Raw genomic sequence first — 18,371 nt, 5'->3', positions numbered from 1 at the left:
AGTAATACTTGTATATTATTATTTTATATTTTATGTATGTAGATTAGGCAACTATTTATAATTTTCAAATGTTTCCCAACGTATGCTGTAATCTAGATATTAACGTACCTGAATGTATTGTAACAATGTAAAGTTATTAATTATTATTATTTTTATTTTAAATTACTAATCACGTTAATGCAAATGAGGAGAATTATTATGAATTTATGACTGCTTGACAGAGAACAGTAAGGTCTGCTGTTCAAATAAAATATGGTGCAAGCTAATCAATGGACTTTGTTTTATTACTATATTCAAAAAGGTAATTGGAATGAATACATAACAAAGATAAATGTTTAAACTGGATAAATAGTAAATATTTAAACTTTACGTCAAATGAATATAAAACTGATTAAAAATTTTCCAATTTTTTTTTTAACGACTAAAATAGATTATGCTACAGCATACGTATACGTTCCAATTTATGATTTTAATTTTTAAATCATAGACAAAACTATTTGACTAAATCTGGAGTGATATGAATCGTAATTTACTACGTAATGCAATAACAAGTAATATGTTTCTTTTGTAAGATTTTATTAACTGGAAAAACGGCAGAACTTCACAAAATTTTAATTACTTTTTTGTTAACTTATATTCTAAAGTAAGAAACCTATAGTATCAAACGTAGAGTAGATTTTCTAAAAAAAAATAAAAAAAAATTGTTGGACTGAAATCACACCATTCTATAAACACTTAAAAAAATCTCTTTCGCAATTCTGCACAAGAAAACCTATTTTCGTTTTCAATGCCCTCATTAATTCATAGTCAGAAACGCACTTATTTTCAGAATTCAACACACTACATAAGTTCGATTAACGAGTAAACCCTCACAACAAGCATCAAGTTTAAACTCACTCACTGTATAAGCGCGTACGAAAAAATACACCAATACAAAGTCAACAAAACCTCAATCTGAGATCATGTTGTCTGTTGTCCACCTTAGATAGAACGTAACTCAAGAACGAATCAACCAATATTCATCAAATATTCACAAATGCAGCTTCAGTTATACTTCTACAGCATATCTAAATTTCAATGAAATTGTTGAGTAGTTTTGAAGATTTTTGACCAACAAATTTTATAATAAATATATATATATATATAATATAATTAATATTATTATTAACTATATATATTATTACATATATAATTAATATATTCCTGATGTAAATATACATTATGTACGTGAGCGTGCGGTTATCTAGGAGGTTGACGGCCAAGTGATTAACGTAGTTATTTAGCCGAAGAATATATTTCAAACTGAAACATTATATTTCTTCCTTGACGTACCGTAGACCCAAATATTCATGTATTTCATTATTTATTGCAAACCACGGCTCTCAACTAAACATCTCGCCGTTTTCTTCTAAAAATCGCTATATAATTTCAACATTTTTCTTGGTTGCCGTGCCTCATAGTTGGACCCCATATGTCCATATTTATTTCAAAGTTTTTGAGTATTAAAGTAGCTTAAAAGACAAATATAACTCAGACCTTCTGCCGAGCAACCAGTACTATAGTTTATTTTTTACAGCAACCCGTATACAGTTACTTATTTTCTTTCTTTTTATAATACTCAGAAATTTAGTTTTCGGTAATGACAAATTTCCAATTTTGAATAAAATTTAAATTGTAACCTTCCATATAAAAGAAAGAGACTATGCCAATCAGTTACAGAGATCAACATATTACTCGTAAATGGAATATTACGACTTTATTTATTTTCAATAATAATTCAGATAGGTTTTCACGGGACTTTTTCATTCTGGAAAAATTAAACTAGTTTTTGTTTCAGCTTTATATACTTTCTAATCCGATACGTAGATAAACTATTTTCGGGCCTTACTTGAATGAATTATGAATGGTAAGTTTACGTCAATCGAGTAAGGATATTTATAAAAATATTCAGGGAAATTAGTTGTAATATCTAGGAAAACTATATTATACCGTGAGGAAAATAATGTTTTATGTGCAAAGGAATAATGGAATGGTCAGCATTGAGTAGCGAATTTTTTCATTATCTGTCTACATGGGTATTTTTAAAAAAATGAGAATATAAAAGTCGATTTGTACTTTTATTTTCTTAAAATACCCACGTATACAGATAATGGAAAAGTTCAATATTCAATAATGACCATTATTCCTAGTCGAGATCGATATTCATACCACTGCCGAAGAAGAGCAATTCCTCTTAATGTGATAACTATCGTCTAATTAGTTTGATGTTTCGTGTATTCCAAATATTTCTGTGAATTATACGCACTCGGATATACAAGAAATGTGAATCTCATGTGGATCAGAGTCAGTTTGGCTTCCGAAATGGTGATGGCACGAGTGAAGCACTCCTCTTTAATGTTCTAGTGCAGAGGTGTAGGGACATGAATGTCGATGTACATATCTGTTTCATCGACTAAAAAAAAGCCTTTAATTGTGTGAGGCATGAAAAGATGGTAGAGTTTCCGAGATGAACAGGCATTGACCGAAGCAAATTACGTGTTATCGGCGCATGGTATCAGACAGTAGATGTCAAAACTGACCAAGGAACATCGAAAGCGATTAGAAAGGGTGTTCATCAGAGTTTTGCATTATCAACCCTTTTGCTCAACATTTATTCTGAAGCAATTTTTAGAGAAGTGTTGAGAGAAGAAAGCAGTGGGATCATGATTAATGGAAAGGGAATGAACAGCATCAACCACGCAAATGACACTGTTATCATTTCAGCTGAACTACCTATACTTCAACGTATGATAGACGATTTATTCCAACGCGGTGAGGAGTTTGGTCTCTTTGTCAATGCTTCCATGACCAAGGTTATAGTGTTCTCAAGGAGTAAAAACCAGGTAATCCTATCAATAAAGGGCAGTAACATCGAGCAAGTATTCTCTTTCAAATACTTGGACACAGTGCTGGATGATCAGTGAGACTGTAAGAGAAAGATAAAATCTACAATGGAACAGGCTAAGTGGCGATTTATTAGCAGGAAGCAATTCTTTTGAAAATCAGATTTTAGTGTGCAACTCAGAATCCGAATGATTCTTTGTTCCGCGTTCTCCATTTTTCTCTGTGGATGCAAAAGCTAAACCCTTGATCAAAATCCGGGGAAGACAATTGATGCTTTTGAGATGTATCTGTATCGCCGTCTCTTACGCGTAACTTGGGTGCTAGAAGTTTCAAATGACAAAGTTCTTCATCGGAGGAAATCGCGAAAAGAACTGCTGCTCACTATAAATGTAAGAAAGACTCGATATCTAGGGCACGTTGTGAGGGGGCGAGAAGTACCGATTGTTGCGACTCATAATTGAAGGGAAGATACAAGGTAAAAGATCTGTTGGGAGGCTGAAAAATTCGTGGCTGAAGGATATTTAAAGATGGTACAACTGTACGTCGCAGATAACTTTCCATGCTGCAGCCTTAACCTTTAGAGCTGGCTACATGGATCGCCAACTTTCGCTAAATATTAATGTGATTCATCGATCCAAACTTGAGAAATTTCCATTTTTTCGAAGGATATTTTTTTGTTTAGTTTTACAAGTAGAATCCGAAAAAGTATGGCCAGCTAACCATTTTAGAAACAATCTATATATTTTATCGCCGGTCAGATGACCAGCTATAACAAACTACAAAGAGGTATTTCCGATTTAATATGTCGTAAACATGTATTATATGTATATATTTTGTATTATATGATTTGCCAACTTATTATAATCAATAGGGTAACCACTATGAGGGATTATTGAACCCCTCACTGCGTTATCTTAAACCGCTGAGAGAAATATCTGCTGGAAGGCCAATTTTTCTAGCATTTTTTTTTTTTTGCTTTTATTAAATATATTATTACTTTATGGAAAAGCATCGAGCAATAATGACTAAAAAATATATAAGAGGCCAACAGACCACTCACACCGTGGCACTAACAAAACATACTTGATATTTAAAAAATAAGAAATAAAATTCACTACACCATTATAAGCCTATCAGCATTATAATATTTTATATTTACTTTACCAGACAGAATTATCATTAAAAATTTGCATTTGCTTATCAGCTTATCAATCTATAACTGAATCTACTTGTATCATATTTAAAATATTTCTATTATATTCCAGTCTACAATTTCAATAAAAATACACACTGTAAACTCTATAACATATCATTCATTTAATTTTGTTTTTTTGTCTATTTACGTTTTGCAACAAATGTTTTGATAAAGCATATTGGTAATTAAATTAACAGAATTTATAATTACTAGTAATGCGGATTACTAGTCACTCTTACATAAAATTTCCTATTTCATATTCACCTGCACAAAAGTCTTTCTTGTGTTATGAATTAATTATCTAGTCAAAAAAAAAGAAAAAAAGAAGTGCTGTGGTGTTGCTAGACAAGTCGAGCAATCTACACCAGATGGTCATAGTTAAAAAGTCATTTTAATATAGTTTGATTAACATTGCCTATTGTTAACGGATTTGAATATATATGGGTTTCTCTAAGCTGATGAATAAATATGAACTTGTTTGTCAAGTTGTCAAGTAATTTATTTCATAAAATTCAATCTAATGTGATTTAAGTTTTAAGTTCAAGTAGATCATAAAAAAGTTAATTAATTAAATAAATTTAACTATGATAATGATAAATGCCAAAATTGCTTATTATATAAATTAATTTAAAAAAAATAAAAATATTTTTCATACTACAACTGCATCTTACAAGAGATAATGATGCTGAATCTTTTAGTAGCCCCTAAAGATTATTTTCTGCTGCCGATCAATATGTATTTGCGATCACAGTATTAATATTTATTTTTAATAATTATTAATTTATTATTTAAATGAACATTGTTTCATTATTTGAGTAAACTGTTTACATGCAAACAGTCATGACTATATACGTATTTTAACTTTGATTTAATTATAATACTTTAACTCCTGATGATGGCTTGAAAAAACTCAAGCATCTCGAGGAGTTTACACATATTTGCTGCTAAGATGGATATGTCACTTACTAATTAATTACTTTTATTTTATCAAGAAATCTAAAAAGAAAAATGACAACACAGTTGTTTCTGATTCACGGCTTACAAACACATACACGCAAGTTAATTTTAAATATTTATAATTTTATTTAAATATTACATTTTTTTTGTTTATTTAATTCAATGATTAACTAAAGCGCGCACGGATACCGAATTTAATTTGTGTGGCGGTACTAGCGGTGACGGTCGGTACTAACTAAAAACTAATGTAATTTCACTGGTTATATACAAAAATTTCGCTGGTACAACCACGAGGCTTAACGCATTAGGTACCGAGTCAACCTAGCAATCGAGCTCAAGACCCAGCCAGACCGACTTACGTTTTTACACTTCAACTATTATTCATTTATTTAATTGTACCGCTCACCTGTGACGTCACAGTATAACAGATGACTACAACATCATTTTTTAGGGTAGAGGTGCGATTTTGCAAAAACGTTTTTTTCGCATATGGTTATTTTTTAATTGTTAACAAAAGTGACTAAGAAAAATATAACCTTAATTAGGCGAAATCTCGAGATACTGTGGGTGACCTTGCTCTACAGCGTCACCCCCTTGACCTTTTACGTTGAAAATTTAATGACATCAATGTCCCATACGTAGAAGTAACCTGATCAAGTCTGGTCAAAATCGATCCAGTAATTCTGGAGGTATAAGATGATTTAGAGGTCAACATCGAACACACATACACACGAACATACGGAAAATTTCAATCCGGTTTTTTGTGTTCCTTGTGTGTCAAAGACTCAAGATCCGGTGAAAACCGCATATACCCAAACTGGACCGAATACAATACTTTCCTTTTTAGAGCTATAGCTCTGCTATAGTGCTGTCTAGACGGGAAAATAAAATTTTTCTGTATTTACAGAAAAATTTTACTAAATTGTATGATAAGAAAAGAATAATTTTGCTAATAGGGCAAAGTATTTGAAAAATATACGAAAAATAAAAAAAAGATGAAAGTAAACATTGTAATAAAAAAATATTGATGATATATTGTAGGTAACAGGATATTGATATCTTGAGAATAATCATCAAAAGATGTACTTGAGATGACAATAAATTTCTTCAGACGTACACAGTTAAATAAGCCTCGAATGTGCTAACAGAATTCGTTTGATAATTTTCACATATCGAGTTAATTTTTAGCTAATAGTTTTTAATTGTTTTTTGTGTACGTACTAAGATCATCTGGGCATACAAAATTATTTAGACTAAAATGTTTAAACACGTATTTGTATACAGAGTTGTAACCCCCGCCAAATATATATAATTACTGTCGTTCCTTGTTGAAAATTTTCTAAAAATCACTGAAATTATCCACAAATTAAAAAAAAAAGAACTCTAACTTTTTCACCTTCTTAGAACATTTTTTCTGGGGGATACAGGAGAATAGAAACAGATGTTACCAGCTTGAGAGCAAGTAACAATTTTTTTTTGAACCACTCATCTAGTTTTCAACTGCCGATATTCGTTATATTTTTTACTTCTCCAGAAATCAACTCTAAACGACAAACCATTATATCAGCATCGCCAATTTTAAAAACATTTGTTGTCAATCACACTTTAAAAATATCTCTCTAAATTAAGTAATTAAGTTTAGCATTATCATTATTGCTCGTACTTTTATTGTTATAGAAATGGGATACTTCAAAAATCACATCATAATACAGTTTCGGTACTAATACAAGTTATAATAAAAAATAGTATCGTTTCATTTATTTCTTTGGGCCTGTACTTTGTTTCTCTAGTTTAAATTTCAAATTTTGTTCATCTCTTATCTCAATTGATGTACTGCCACCTCAATTAGCGTACAATATAATTTTTAAATGAGGATCTATTGTTTAACCCATACGCATCTTAGGAAGAAAACATTACACAACTAACAACCAAAAAAATTATTTAAAAAAAAAGTTATTTACTAATAAACACTAAATTTCATCTAGACTATCATTTGAGTCCACATTTATTAACTGGTTAAGGGAAATTCAGAGTTTGCTGTCTATTATTAATTGACATTTTAATATTGTTAAACTGTAGAAAAATTTTTTTTTACTTTAATCACCTGATGAAAGTAGGTGGACTCGTCTAGCAACCGCAATAATCCGGCACTTTTTTTAATAGAGATTAATCAATTAAGCTGGAAGCTTTTACGTGAGAATATGAAATTGAGATTTTTTTGGGGAATGAGAAGTGCCAATACAATGGAATTTTACGGCCAGTATAATAATAATTATAACAATTTTATAACCAATAATAAGTGATATTAAATAAATAATATGATAATAATATTTTATCTGTAATGTAAATTATCAGTTCATAAGGGTATGATGATAAATACGTAAAATTCGTTAAAATAAAGTGAACTAACTACAACCTCGTGTTATAGGAAAGTAAATTCTTTTTTTTTAACCACACAGACTATAGGCAGCATTTCATTCCTTGCGTTGGAGTTCTGTCCTGTATGAGTTGGAACGCCGCAAGTTCCCGTAGATCTGCAGGTCGAAGTACGTTACTACTTGTCTAATCTCGCGGCTCTGTGTTTAAAGATGCGCACCTAGTTGTGGAAAAATTCGTCACCCGGGGAAGCCCGCTGGGTTACCTTCCGGTCCCATGCTGTGGAACCCTGTCTTTGACGGATTTCTGGGATTCACATTCCCAGAAGGGGTCACAGCCCAGGCTTTCGCCGATGACTGTCAGCTATTAGTTCGTGGTAACTCACGACGGCAGCTGGAAGATTGGGCGTAGGCGGCTTTGTCAACCGCAGAGGGTTGGATGGACATGCAAAATAGAAGGATTTCTATGCCTAAGACGAAGTACATGCTTCTCAAGGGTGTAGACAATTATCGCTCAGTCGTAACCCCCAAATTAAGTATAAAGGCTGTTTAATCAGCCGAGTTAGAGTTCATAAGTACCTAGGTGTTTTGTTTGACATTAAGCAAGCAGCGGCGGACACCGTCTCAGTGAATCAAAAACTTAGGAGGATTGCTCGGAAAGACTACGGGTTGTCGGGCCGTCAAATGTACATGGTGTACCGAGGTGTCATCGAAAGCATACACGGCGCCCCGTTTGGGCGTATAGGTTGGATATGAATAAAGCACTTCTTCACTTCTTCAAAATTTAAGGAGTGCCCAGCGCAGAGTTTTAATTTTATGGACTGGTGTTTTTAAAACAACCTCTTACGAGGCTACCACCATATTGGGAAAGGCTCTCCTACAATTAGTGAAAGTTCGGGCAGCCATGTAGAAATCGCAAAGAGATCGGGAGGCACACGTATTTGAGATACGGTTTCGAGCCGGACCAGTACCGGAGCGGAACGGCGATCACAATGCACCGGATCTAAATTTCGTTCAGTTGCCCATCTCCCTCCTGCGGAAGAAGCCGAAGAGCCTCGCAATGGAATGGCACACTACGATTAATAAAAGATCCTTGTATAAATTAATACAGGATCTGGGGGGATGGTATGGCTCAAGATCGTTTTTAAGGGCAACGGGTATCCAGGTGCTCACCAACCATATTAATTTAAACCAATATCTGTTTCGGTTCCGCCTGGCAGCTGATGAGCTGCACGTCTGTAAGGAGGTCCAGTCAAATGAATACCTGATGTTTGATTGCCGTGCTCTTGGGGGGGGGGCAGAGACCGGGCCACCCTGAAACTTAGAGGTCTAGGGGAAAATTGGCCACTTATAAGCGCTGGGTCAATGTTGCGAGAGCCGCATTGTCGGACCGTGTAGAAGTTCCTTGATGCGGTTGCTTTGTTCAACCGACATCAGTAGTTTACCGAAGGGGAAAAGTTTCCTACCGCACTGCTGTGGGAAGCTAATCTAGAGATATATATGACTGACTACCAGCCAATTAAGGCTCCAAGCGCTTTAATATGCTGGCATTCAGCGATCTAGGCGTGGCAGCGAATTGCTGCCTCAAAAAAATAAATTTTTAATTATACATATCATATATTTTTCGTAGTTGACGGGGTGCGTCTACCCAAATTTATGCAAATATATGACAAGTGAGCGGTTGTGTCATGTAAGCCGGTGGTGTATGGCACCGCACTTAGTCCGCTCATGGTAAGCTCTAGGAACTATTTAGGATACTGGTCGCTAAATTGTTTTGAGGCTCAGTAGCCGTTTGTGGCACAAACACTTGGTCGTGTGCTTTAGAGCGACCAAATGGGGTGGTAGCTGGAGAAATGCCAAGCAAACCAATAGCTGTGGAAAAACCAATAACAACACAGTCTAAGGAGTTAAAATAAAGAATTCAAACGAAACTTTTTCTTTTCCATCGATAAGTTACAGAAATAATAATCATTAGGAATGAAATAATAAAATGATTAAAATAAATTTTAATTTATTTAAAACACAAAGAGTTTGTACGTTTATGGATTTATAAACTGTCGATAAAGCCTACTGAGTTAAAAAATTTATTTTATCTCTTTTTAAAGATAATAGAAGAAAACAATTTTTTTTCAGATGAAATTATGAATTAAATTGAAGAAATCAAACAAAAAAAAGGTCTTTAATTCTGCTAATTTTTATAATATTCATTTTTAATGGAAGTAAAAATGAATACTTTAAAAAGATAAAATAATCCCTTACGGCACGCCGGAAGGCGTAGGTAGCGCAGCCTTCCAGCGGGAAATCTACTTTCACCGGTGCTAAGTAAGGGGATAAAAAAAATGTTCACCTTAAAGTTAGAAAAACTTCAAATTTAATTAATACGATAATGGTTGCATGTGAAAAAAGTTTCACATGTTTAGCATACGACAAGCCCCATCTTCTTGAAATTCCAGCAATATTTTGGTCATCCCTTGCCATAAGGGTTGGTCATAATCAAAAATTCTTTCAGATAAAAGTTGTGCGCGCGCACGCACACAGTCGAGCACCACATTCATACTACAATAATGTACACAGCACATAACAATAAAACAGCAAATACAATATACAGTATTAATACATTAAGAATTAATACACAATCATACTTATAACGCAAAAGATAAATAATTCCTCAATGTGGACATTACAATTAATAATCATATTACAATACGTTGAAATACATAGTAATAATGATTCATTATATACAATGCACAATGTAAAAATACAAATACAACTGATGCAAAATACAATATGCGGCACATTAAGAATTAATAATACACAATCATATTAATAAAGCAAAAACAAATACTTCCTCAATAAGAATACTGCAATTAATACATCATAATACAATACTTCGAAATACATGATAGTAATACATATTATACTATACACAATGTAAAAATATAACTACTTATTATCAGTGAACTGAAATATACTAATATACAAGATAGTAATACATGAAGAATAATACATCAACAATAGAATATTAGTTATTACTTAGATCAAAATAAGATATATAGACCGTAATTCATCCTCAATGCCATTACAATTATATTATATGATATTTCTACCGTTTTCCGATACTACAGAAAAGCAACATACACATACTAGAAATCATAACAGCAAATACAATGTACAATAATGCACTATAATTCATCTTACAACATAAATCAGCAATAATTGAGTACTCTAGAAATAGAAATAATACAGTAGATAATAATATAATAATGATACAATACATACCCACAAAAAAAAAGCAGAACAAGGTGCAAGGACAGAGCTCATCCAGTCACACCAACTGACATCACACCACAGCACCAGTAAACGATCCGTCAATCGTGATACACAATATGTCACAGACCTATCGAACATATCAAACCTCCCCATTAGGCAGCCACAGAAATTATATCTACCTACCCGATGATATAATGTATGAAATATGCCAAGCATATTTCATACATTATGGGCTTGGAACTTAGAATTTGCCGGATTAAAAACGTAGTTGTTACTAATCCATAACGCAAATAGACGATTCTTAGATAAAGAAATACAAATTAAAACAATTTTCTAATGATGTCTGAAATTTATTAATCTAGTATTATTTGATTATTAATCAAATAAAATTATTTATTATTAATCAAATCATATTAATCAAATAAAATTAAACTAATAAAATTAATCAAATTATTAACTTCTTTAATGCTAATAATAGTAATAAGTGGGTTGCAGTAACCAATATTAGTTTCTAAAATTCTCCTTTTTTATCCCCAAAAAATCAGAAAATTTATGTAAAATAGTATCAGCAGGATCATCCTATAAAATGGCATACGTAATCCATAAAGTTTTCTAAATTCAATTTTTTCAAAATTTAAATGAAGGCTATGTATGAAAGCAAAAAAGAAAGGTTTTGTCACAAAAAAAACAAAATGATTTGAAATATATATACAAAAATTAAAAAAGGCCAAATAAAAATATATGTTGAAAATCCTACGTTTGCGAGTTACGGCAACTGAAAGATTTCGCTCGGATTTCAACTACCTCGATGAAATGGAGTCGTACTAATATTTTTCGGGCGTTAATTAAGGTACAAAATTAGTGATTTCTTATAGTTTTTGACCTGAAACATCGAATAAAATATGATTTCAGAACCCTGTCTTCAGTAATTCTGGGAAATCTGGGGTGAAAATCAATAATTGGTGTAAAGAACCCTGATTTTTATGTTTGATGTACAATAGCATTGGTATTTAATAAAAAAATAAAACTTTAAAAAACCTTTACAGAATTTTTTTTATTCTAAACAAAATGGTGATACCTGGACCGCTCTGAACTGCGTTGATAGTAATTTCATCGTCGTGTTGGACAGATGGTTCGTAGTTGGTGTTCGTTACTTCCTAGAAAGATACTAGGATTGCGATTGTTAAATTCTAGGATTGTCTTTGATTAAATAAAAAAATTTGTTGACTTAAAAGTAGACTATAACCATTTTACTGAGTAGAATTATAATACTGCGTGATGATAGAGATAATGCGTAAAATGACTTATGAATATAATTATGATGCGATTCGAATTTTGATTGCTGTAAAATATCAAGATTGTATTAATATATTAATGAGATGTTCTACCTTACGAGTTACTCGCTAAGAATGAAAATTATTGCATGCTGAAATAATGAGAAAAGAATAATCAGCTGATGGCGAAAGCCAGCTAATCAAGCGATCATTGAAGCATAACTTCATAGTGAGTAATAAGAAAATTAACGCTTTTAACGCTACCATCTTACAAAGTTTTAATAGATTGATAGTTTTCAATAATAGCTTGTACGAATATTGAACCTGTTTACCAAAGATTACGAAAAGTCGCGCTAATTGTTTTACAATCTGGAATCATGTGATTCCGAAAACGTATTTCATATTCTACTATAGCAGCTGTAACATTACCATTATATACATCCAAAATGAATACCGTATCAGGGCATTTCAATTTCCATATAGTGAATTCCCATTCAGCGAATTGTAAATAAGTACGGCATTACTTCAGTGGCAAACCGATCACGTTCAAACTAAAATTTAGAGAAAACCTTCGCTAACGTCAGCGCAATTTACAGTACCCAATATTCTTAATGTACAGAATTATTTAAATACTATTGTGCATTGTTGATTAGCTGTTGTTATTTTATTGCGAACTTTGAAATAATAATTTTACAATTAATTTATTGCATTTCTATCATTAATAAAATTATTGTATTGTTAATTTTTATTTATTTATTTTTATTCTACAATCGTTTTGTAATTTCCAGCTTTTTAACTTTTTTAAAAACAATTTTTAACAATATATTTTATTTTTACCATTTTCTCACAACACTAAAAGAAAATATGTACTTTTCTGACAAATGTAGAAATGTACCGTTTCTAAATATAATTCTAATTTTTCTAATTTTTCTTTGTTATTTTCAACTTATCTTCCATTATTATATTCATAATTAAATTTTCTACAAGTTTTGTTTAATGATTTTACATGGGTATTACCCATTTAACAAAGTTATTGTAAGTCAAACATAAAAAGCAGGGATTTTAACCACAATTTATTGGTTTTCACCGCAGATTTCTCAATAACTACTGCAGGTACGGTTCTCAGATTATTTTATTCGATGTTTCAGGTCAAAAACCATAAGAAATCACTAATTTTGTCCCTAAATTAACGCTCTAAAAATTTTAGTACGACCTCATTTCACCGGGGTAGCTGAAATCCGAGAGAAGTCTTTCACAAGCCGTAACTCGCAAAGCACTTTAGGACATATCTTTATGTGAAATTTTTCCATTATTTTCACAAGTAGAATCGATTATTAAAATTCCAGGAAAATTTAAGGTACACTCTATATGTATACTTTGTCTCACAAAGAAATGAAATGAATTTCAGCACGTACGATACTAGTAATGGTAAACAAATTAGCTTACATAAACACGGGTCAAAAAATATAGTTAAAACTTCTTTCAAAGAAATATAGAATATAGTTAAAAATGATAGTTTTCAAAAAATTTCACCCTGATTTCTGCTTCAAGGGCAAATTGAGCGAGCCGTACTGAGGTTATTAAAACTTAAAGTTGGTTGGTTCATACAATTTTTGGTCTGAACAACGGAATACAACAGGTCCCAGAACTGTATCTCTAGTAATTATTGTAAAATAAAAAATTGGCTTGGCAAATCAACTTTTAAAATCTGATGTACAGTAACTTAAAAATAAAATTTTACAACAAAATTTGTGGAGAATTTAATTCTACAAAATTTTTTAAGTAATTTCAACTGAACACAAAGAAGAGTTTAACAAATTTGAATTTAAAAAAAAATAATCAGGTGAATGGAAATTTTGAAATGAGGGATGCAGGGTTAATAATTACTAAGAAAAGGGAAACGAAAATAGTTATCTAAAACTAAAATAAACGATTAAGACTAGGTGTCATATCCATACTTGCAGTCTGTGACCGGGCGGAGAGAACACTCGCGGCCCTGAAGCGCTTCCACTCGTCTAAAGCGACGCCACGTGGATCCAAAAGGTGGATCATTATGTCTACCAAAACGTCCATCATTCTGTATGCTACCCCGGTCTGAGGAGCCACCCTGCAAATTGAGAGGAACCTGGCACGGCTTCAGAGTCTACTCGTCAATCGTTGCTGGGGATAATTTTGGCCTATCGAACGATCTCCTGTGATTCTGCCTGCGTGCTAGCCGGTGTTCCCTCTATAAATATTCTGGTCAAGGAGAGGGTAGAAAGATATGCCGGGACATCTGCGACTTTAGCAAGTGATATGATTTATAACATCTGGCAGGAACAGTGGCAGGCCGGCGAAAAGGCTGTCTGGAGGAAGGGTTCGGTATCGGACCTGAAATTATGCTTCTAGAGAAAGTGCGGTGAACTTAATTAAGTTCACCGCACTTTCAGGTGAACATCTGTGCAGTATAGTAATTACTATACTGCACAGATGTTCACGGGTCACGGTAACTTTGGTGTTTACCTCCACCGTATCGGGAGGCGTGAGTCCCCTAACTGCATATATTGTACGGAACACGACTCCGTTGAACATACACTGTTCATATACTCTGAACGTGAAGAACAAGGTGCTCGCTCAGGGATCGCGAATTTGACACCACCAGCGATCCTCCTATCATAAAAAGTAACTACTGCAGCTCGTAGGAGTGCGTTTAGTAGCTACTCGGAGTCTGTTCTACGGGGTAAGGATATCGAGGAGCGGAGAAAAGAGGGTTTTAGCTTGAGCGGATCTAGTGAGAGTTTATTATATGTTGTGGATCAAGACAGAGGCTGAAAAGATGAGAACCGGTGAAGGCGGAAAAGATAAGGATGGGTGAGCGAAAGGGTGAAGGTCAGCCTCCTGCAGAACCGTCGCGCGTCTGCGCTTGCGTGGATGGGCGCCAGTGATGATGCACGGGAACTCTGGATCCCCGAGTTCGAGACACCTCCCGGGACTGAATAATGCTTAATTGCGGGTTCGGCCCCGGCAAGGGAGTCCGATGAGATAGGAGGTTTAGTGGGTAGGACGTGGGCATACATATTTATTCTTAGTAACATCTTGCAAAACCTGTCAGCGAGTTCGACACTCTGCCCGTAAATGGAGTTCCTCCAACTCAACGAGAAAAAAAAATCATATCCATTCTCTATTTCTCAAAACTTAATAGAATCATTTACCCTTCTTCTACCCTCATTAATAGCAACATTCTGCGTATTTATTTATACTTACTCTTATTAAAAAATAAACATTTCATTTTACACTAAACTCTATTAAAAAAAATAAATAAATAAAAATAAAAGAAAAAACCCTTAGAACAACTAAATATTTCTCCAAAGGAAGAGATAATATCAGTATTCGAAAAAACATGTCTTACTTTAACAAACAAGATAGCTTGTACATCTAATAAAATTATTATAGTTACAGTATTATATAAAATAATATTCGTATACTGCGCTTCACTTTGAGTATTACACAAAGGAAACAAAGGTAAAATTGAGTAGCATTATTTAGCAAGATTTTACCGAGCGTATAGTTGTGTTTTTAGTTGAAATTCAAACACTGTTAAATCTGAGAAGGTATGTAATTACCACACAAATCTAACTTTAAAATCTAAAGGACAAAGGAGCAATTAGAATGAAATTTTCTCTTTGTGTTTGATAAGTAACCTATGAAAATTTAATAGAATATATGTACCAATGTGTTTTTGAAAGGGCAATAAATTTTGCAAATTGCTATCACGTTTTATGTTCTACGTTTTTGAATTTATTTTATATTAATTAAATAAATTTAAAAAGAATTTAAAATAAATGCTTTTTGTTCTAAGAAAAAAAATTGATTTTTAATATTTATATTACGCAATTATTTTTTAAATACAAATTTTTACATAATACCCTTTGTAAAAACGCATTTAACCTAATTAAAGTTATATTTTTAGTTGTAAGTTAAATGATTTTCTTAACATTAAAAAAAACTTTCCTTTTTTATTTAACAATAAACAGAAAATAAACGTTAGATTGACGCGATTTTAAACGATAATGTTATTATTTTTATTATAGTATATAGTGAAGATGAGCTTATATTGTTCGTAGAAAGTTCAAAAAACGAATCTGATGGTGGTTTAAAGTACGAGTATATACGTACGCATTCGGTAATGTAACACTATTACGAGGGCCATCAGCGCTTTAGACATGATATATAAAATGGAATGGGATTTCCTTCATCATTCGCTGTCGTAGAAATAATAACACATAGTACGTCCCACCCAAAAAAAAAGAAAAATGGTTTAAATGTTAGAGGAGTAAAAACATAAAATAATAATAAAAAATTATTACTTTAAAACATGTTTTGTAAAGGAGCGTTCATTTTTATATTTATTTCAAATTCCAATTATAAGTGATATAATCTTTATATAATTTTTGATAAAAATATTAAAATGTTAAGGTTTTTATGAAATATAAAATTTCTGGAACCCTTGTAATATATATATATATATATATAAAATGATAAACGAAGATGTAACAAATGTTCAGGACAATTCAACTAATAAAAATAAATAAAAAAATTAATTTAAACAGTTTCGGTTAGGACGTTTCATCATTAGCAACTGTCGGTTGGCGAAAGATTTTTGCGCTTTCGGTAAAAGTCGGACTGTAATTCTTCTGACCCCAATTAAGGAAAAAATTTAGTGGTTTCTTATAAAATTTTACCTGAAAAATTGGAAAAAATAAATTCCAGAACTGTATTTCTAGTAGATAGGTTTCAAGAAATTTCTGGTGAAAGTCAAGACATATCGAGAAACAAAAATTGGAGAAACAAAAATTACAGAATTACTTTTAAAAAAAGGAAAAGATGAACCTAAGTTCAGTAATCTACTTTGTTATAAAAATAAACAAAATAATTATGGTGTTATTTTTTTCTATTCTGTATTTATTAATGTATATAATTTGTTTTAATTTCTGGTTTGTCTTTCAAAGGCTTTCAAAGTAACATTTTTTATTTATCTTTTTTATCAATTTTATTTATTTATGTTTGTTTAGTTACTATTATTTTACTTAATTTGACTTTACATCTCTGTAAAAAAATGATATAAAAAATTATTTATTAAAATAAAATCTTACTGCCAGTTTAAAAATTAATTTTTTCTAATATTTTAGACAATTTCCATTACGATCCAGACGGAAAGAACGAGCGGATAGTAAGAGTTGAGCTCTGATCGGATAGTATATATATTTTTCGATTTGCACACTCAAGATGTTTTTTTTGGCGTTGAACCGTAATGACTACATTTTAAGAAAAATACTAAACTGGACGTCCAGATGATGTAAACATTTCTAAACCAGTTGGTATCTGGTTCCAATCGCGGCCACGGACAGACACATTGTGTATTCATCACCTCTTATCTTCCTTGTAGAAAATATGTAAAATAATATACTGAGGTCGCAACAAACAATCATAAATAAATAAATATATAATCATATTTTAAGCGGTTAAAAATTAATTCGAAATAACTTCAAAGCAGTTTAACTGTTTAGAACGGGAGCTGTTCTCTTAGCAACACTGTATTTTATTGATTTATTTGTTTAAAAGTATGTGTACATATGTATTGTAACGAAACATATTCAGATTATTAATTCAAATGGAATCCGAACTATCTGGAAAAAAACGTTTTTCTTTTCTTTTTTAATTTCAGTCAGATTCAGTATCAATGGCACAATGGTACGCGATAGAAATAATATTTATTGATTCAATCATGATTTCTGATGCAATATATTTTACCTAAAAATTTCAGAGAACAAAACTAAAGGGCAAATAAAAATGTGTAACTTAAGATTTTTTTTGGATAATAGATAAGAAATAGCAGTATCTGGAGGAAAGCCGATAAATTCAACGAAATGAATTAAAAATAACCCAATCTAAATTTTAAGCAGAATTGTTTAGCGAATGGTTAAGGTTCAGTTATTTAGGTCAAATACAGTAACGATCTCGAAATTTATTTATTAAAAAAAAAACAAAAAAACACAAAGAAATAAATTAGTTATCTTGAACTGACACCAGTCACAAAATACAATTGTCACCCGCTGCGTTGCAGCGCGGCATCCTATTCCAGAATAAATTCTAATACTGACTTGTTGGCTTGTTGTATTACACTCTACATTTTAAGATTAAAATTGATCTGGACTGCCACGTTCTATCGGATAAATGCTATTTAAAATGGAAACTGAACAACTCCCAACGCTTTTTTTTACGATGAGATACTAGGCAATAAATTTCATTTCATCGTCATCATCTCTGACGTCAAGTAATTAAATACTTCAACAACGACAATAATAATGAAAATTCCACTATAGAATTTTATAACCTTTTTAAAAGCAAATAAACCGAATCAACTACAATTAATTCCGT

General features: G+C 32.0%; 1 protein-coding gene and 1 long non-coding RNA gene across 5 annotated transcripts in view; one reads left to right on the top strand and one right to left on the bottom strand.

Annotated features, from left to right (window-relative positions):
- LOC142330220 (corticotropin-releasing factor-binding protein) overlaps positions 1–18,371 on the top strand; it is a 395,376-nt gene that overhangs the window by 158,784 nt on the left and 218,221 nt on the right. The gene's annotated exons all lie outside the window — the stretch shown is intronic.
- LOC142330221 (uncharacterized) overlaps positions 1–18,371 on the bottom strand; it is a 373,896-nt gene that overhangs the window by 158,792 nt on the left and 196,733 nt on the right. For 3 of the 4 annotated variants that reach the window (XR_012757732.1, XR_012757734.1, XR_012757733.1), the window contains one exon: positions 10,690–10,807. The exons of the other annotated variant lie outside the window; for it this stretch is intronic. This is a non-coding gene — a long non-coding RNA (uncharacterized LOC142330221). The remainder of the gene's footprint in view (positions 1–10,689; positions 10,808–18,371) is intronic. 4 annotated transcript variants of the gene reach the window in all.

This window comes from Lycorma delicatula, chromosome 9 (genome assembly GCF_047948215.1).
Source record: "Lycorma delicatula isolate Av1 chromosome 9, ASM4794821v1, whole genome shotgun sequence".
Lineage (NCBI taxonomy): Eukaryota > Metazoa > Arthropoda > Insecta > Hemiptera > Fulgoridae > Lycorma > Lycorma delicatula.
Note: the sequence above shows the minus strand (reverse complement) of the source record. Positions and strands in the feature narration are given on the sequence as shown.